Here is a 5,165-nt window from a genome sequence, read left to right on the forward strand (position 1 = left end):
CGTAATGTGGTAAAAAGATGGAGATCCAGACCTGTTATTTAGCTAAAACTATTTTAGATTGCTTAAGTCATCTGCAACAGCAAGAAAATGATTTATCAAAACTCAAAAGGTAAATAATATGCTATATTATATATTTTTAGATCCTGAATAGTATATATTTTTACCATTCACGATTCTTACGGTGCTCTCCGCCATTTTGAAAAGTTCAAAGGTTATCTCATCTCGGCAACTCGTCCATCAAAATATTCTACGAGTTGCCCAGTGGAAAATACCACATGAGGTGTTAATGTGCATTTTCCACATCAGCTTTTGGTATTTACCATAATTACCATAGCACATGAACACAGCATTATGCAAACTCAAACAGGCTGGCAAACGGGAAATAACCAACAGAAACAGAACATAACAGTAAGCAATAAGGTACGAGAGGCAATTGCTTTCTTGTGAATGCAGTCTGGACTGGAGCATGTTTGTCCAAGATTCAAAAAGCAACATTAAATAGTTTAACTCAGGGTTTCTTGAACTCAGTTCTGGAGGGCCACTGTCCTGCAGAGTTTAGCTCCAACCCTGATCAAACACACCTACCTGTGAGTTTCTAGTGATCCTGAAGACCTTGATTAGCTTTCTCAGGTGTGTTTGATCAGGGTTGGAGCTAAACTCTGCAGGGACAGTGGCCCTCACTGCATGAAAAGTGGGATTTTCGTCAGTAAGCGGCACTGTAGATTGTCGTGGAAGTTCAGGTTTACGACTGCACACGGCAATTTACAGGCAACACCCAAAACTGCCGTGAATTGCCGGAAATTGACGTAGGCCTTGCTTGCCAGTTGTCCCCCCATGACCCCCCTTTTCCTAAATCTAGAGGAGGCTTTGACATGTAAATGAAAATGCTGTGAGCTATACACATGCAAATAAGGGTAGGGGAGTTTCACCCCAGGTAACATTTTTCTGAAAGATATACCTCATTCTAGGACAATCTCTGGTAGAAATAGATCAGGCTCACAGTGTTTTTTTTGTTTTTGTTTTTTTTTTACATTACACATAATGCACAACAATTACAACAATAGCATGATATCCAAAAAGATAACAATCAACAAATAATAATTTCACTATAAATGAATAAGAAAAAATAAAAATAGGACAGAATTGAAAAAATAAAATAAAAAGGGGAAAAGGACTATCTATTATGTATAATATAATGATTTAAGAGAAAGCTAGAAACCAGTAATTTGTACTACTTAAAGAAAGAAAATAGCATACACATTAATTCACTTTTCAATTAGCTTCAATATTCTTTAGTAAATACAATTGTATCATCACTACATTTTTTATCGATAGAGAGACTCAATATACAACTGAAAATCAGACCAAAAAAAAAAAAACTTCAAACAAGGTTTAGAATTATTCATTTTACTCTTATGAATATGAAATCTAATAAAATTATAGGATTCATCATAATATTTACAGAAGCAGTTTTCAAATTATATGATAACATCTTTGGATGTTAATTCACAGTTATAACCAGATGTTTTTTTTTTTTTTTTTTTTGGGGGGGGGGGGGGGGTTTACTGGTTTATTTATTTTAAGTAGCCTAATCAAGTTATTTATTTATGCACACCCTGTATTTGTATTTTTCATTTCATGGTAGCCTATATTAGGTCTATCCACCTTATTCCTAATTTAAAAAGAACTAACAGCAACAGAAAAGTCATGGACAGCCGAGGTCGGACAACTCTATCAAGAGCTTTGATTTCAACCACAGTCGAAATCCAGTGAACGTCACTCTGATTGGCTGAGGCAACATATCATCATAACCCAACCTGTAAAGCCAGCCACTCTGATAGGCCGAGGCAACATGCGAGCCATGTGGCGCGAGCGGCGCGATTCAGCGTGTTTTTCACATGGTTGGTTTTTCAAGCAGAAAATAACGGCACAGATATTCAGCCTACATCGCCGTCATGATCACTGGTGAACCCATCTCCTCTAAATTAAAGGTAAGTTCGTCCAATCTAGTGAATTCTATGTCCATGTCTACTTATGCTAGTGTTTGGTAGTTTAGCGTTATTGTCTTAAACTTCACAAACCTGCTGTGATTACTGCCGCGAATGTTCAAGGGCGTTAACCTTAACGGCACAGTTTTTTTGTTTTGCGTTAGCTTGCTGCTCTTAATTCTTGACACTAAATTGTATTTTGCACGTTGTTATCTGGCTGCTAGGTAGCTACCATTCTTTGCTAGTAATCAAACTAACTCGTATTGGGTGTTCAACGGGCTTTTCCCAATGCGTGCTACTCTGAATATCGTCAGAAATTATATGTGCCAGGATCATACAAACAAAGTTCGTAATGTGCTTGTATGCTCTAGTGTAGGCTATCCTTGTTTGTAAAACTGCAACGCTGTTGTGTGATGGAGTGAAATCTTTAACTCCATCTGTTTGTGATGTTTGTTAACGCATTTGTTTTGTCTCTCAGGTGCTGTAAGGAGTGAGGTGCCCTTCCCTGATAGGAGAAAAAACACCTAAACAAGGTAACGTTACGTGTTGTGTTCTCATCCTCTTTTCTTTTGATCAGGCCCCAGTCAAATAAACAGTAAAACTAAACTAATTTGGTAGTAACGTCTGTGTTTACGGATGACTTTGAGAGTAAGACAGTGGTGAAAACGCCAAAGAGAACTGGAACATGGCATGTTGTATTCATAAATGTTTGGCCAAGTTTAAATGTTACTAGGTCCAGTGTTCGATTCACCATCAGGTCCTGCACAGAGATTGTTCGAGGCACACCTTCAGGTCCAGACATGATGGGTCACGGCACGTGCGAGGCACACAGTCTTCAAATCACTGCTATTACTTTGAATCTGAATCAGAAAGAGCTTTATTATCTAGTGTGCTTGCACACATAAGGAATTTGTTTGTGTGCTGAGGCTTCCAGTGCACATATACTAACACAACAGGAAACGTATTATAATTACAAAATTATTTTAATTTCAGGTATAACCATATGGAACTAATAAATCCATGAAGACCGATCCCGTAGTGATGCCCCCAGTCCCCCGCCCAGGTCCAGACATGATAAAAGAGTACAGCGCAGTGATCTCAGCACATGACAGGCACGGTGAGTTGTCGGCTGCGTTCACATTAAGCTCATTTAGGATTATTTTGCTATTCAGGTGGTGGTCATATGACCCTGGATGCCTGTTACACAGTGTACACATTGCTTTGAACAAGAAATCAAGTAATTTAGAATTTTTTTACAATTAAGGCCGCAATTTTCATCAAAGTACTTTGCAGTTCACCAAGTTTTATAGATATATCTCTAATTGTTACAATATTGCAGATTTATTATTTATCATCTTATAAATATGTTCAGTTTCATCATTTGATAATAACTTGTATAACACATTTTTTGTGGTGTAGATGCAGTGACTGAGACTGGGAGATGCAGTGACTGAGACTGGTAAGTATTGATCTATTGGCAGTGGAGAAGACACTTTTAATAGACACCTTCTCTCTTGTGAGCTAGCAAACTTTGCTATTCTAATTAGAGCATTGCAAACCTCACCAAATGTGTTTGTTTATTTCAGTGTTCCAGAAAAATGTCCTGAAACTACTGGTCGACATCCGCCATCGCCTGAAGGAAACCAGGTAGTGGATGCAAAGGAAACATATTTTTGCTTACAAATGTGGGGACTTGGGGCAGATTGTCTTTGCATACATCTAAATCATTGGTCTTTTTCAACTTTGCAGAAGGGATCATGGAATTTGGTTCCATAGCCACTGAGGTGTATGTACATCAAGGTGAACGTGTGTGAGCACCTCAAGCACGCGTCGCAAAGACTTGGAGGTGGAGGATTCACTACGCCCCGATGAGCCTACAGGACTTGAATTAAGAGTTTTAAAGGGATAGTTCACTTTAAAATTAATTTTTGATATGTTTTAGCTTACCTCAAGGGCATCCAAGATGTAAGTGTCTTTGTTTCCACAGTAGTTTCAATTTTTATATTTTTACGTCAAACCATTCTTGTCTGTCAGTCATATAATGGAAATCTATGGGGATCTCTTAAAAGAGCATGCACAGAGAAATCCAGATTAAACATGATTTAATGACTCGTAACTGTAAGTACACATTGATGGCTTAAGATACGAAACGAGCGGTTCGTGTGAGAAAATGAACAGTGTGTGTATGTATATATATATATATATATATATATATATATATATAAACTGTTTGTTTTCTCTCACAAATCGCTCGTTTCGTGTCTTAGGCCATCAATGTGTACTTAATTTATGAGTCATTAAATCATGTTTAATTTGGACTTCTCTGTGCATGCTCTTTGAGGTGGTGACCATAGACCTCCATTATATGACTGACAGACAAGAACGGTTTGACCTAAAAATATCAAAATTGAAAATATTGTGGAAACAAAGACACCTACATCTTGGACGCCCTTGAGGTAAGCTAAAACATATCAAAAATTTATTTCAAACTGAACTATCCCTATAAATTACATCCTTATTATTTGTTCACAATTCTGCCTCCACTGTACATTGTGTTTGATATATCTGGTGCCCAATTCTAATGCCATTCAGGGCAATTTATTTTTGAATAAAGATGCAATATATTATTGATTTATTTGTATAACTGTAGTGCTGTATGTATGTTATCCCATGTTTCCAGAGGGTGGAGGACATGTTTTCTGTGCTTTGAAGATGTTCTCCTATGCTTTGTACATTGTGTGTTTGTTCTAATAAAGCTATTTCTTTGAATAAACAGTATCTGGCATATGTTCCTTTCCTCAATAAATTCATGTCCTTGATGGTAATAATAGTTTAGTCCATAGGATAACAATGACATGAATATACAACATAATAGCATATCATATGAATATATATAAATAAATAATTATTATTATAATTTTATGTAAGCTGACCAATAATAACAGATCTGCCAACCAATCACGAGTGATTATCTTGTTTAAATGTAGTGAATTTCAACCAATACTGAGTGAGGAAATTCAAGCCATTCTCTATTCATATGCTAATTAGGGCCATTCACACCTCCGCGAGCGCTCCATGCATACGTCATGGTTCGTTTCCGTCAATATGTGGCACAGTGGAACGCGACGTTCACAGTCTGTAAATTGTCGTTAACTGCCGAAAATTAGGGAGATTTCC

General features: G+C 37.2%; 1 long non-coding RNA gene across 1 annotated transcript; it reads left to right on the forward strand.

Annotated features, from left to right (window-relative positions):
* Positions 1–2,003: 2,003 nt before the first annotated feature.
* Positions 2,004–3,950, forward strand: LOC120469217 (uncharacterized). Its single transcript, XR_016145669.1, has 6 exons — positions 2,004–2,212; positions 2,467–2,521; positions 2,982–3,105; positions 3,408–3,447; positions 3,575–3,635; positions 3,738–3,950. It is a non-coding gene; the product is annotated as an uncharacterized LOC120469217 (long non-coding RNA).
* Positions 3,951–5,165: the final 1,215 nt, after the last annotated feature.

Source organism: Pimephales promelas, chromosome 12, assembly GCF_988280905.1.
Source record: "Pimephales promelas chromosome 12, fPimPro1.hap1.1, whole genome shotgun sequence".
NCBI classification, from domain to species: domain Eukaryota; kingdom Metazoa; phylum Chordata; class Actinopteri; order Cypriniformes; family Leuciscidae; genus Pimephales; species Pimephales promelas.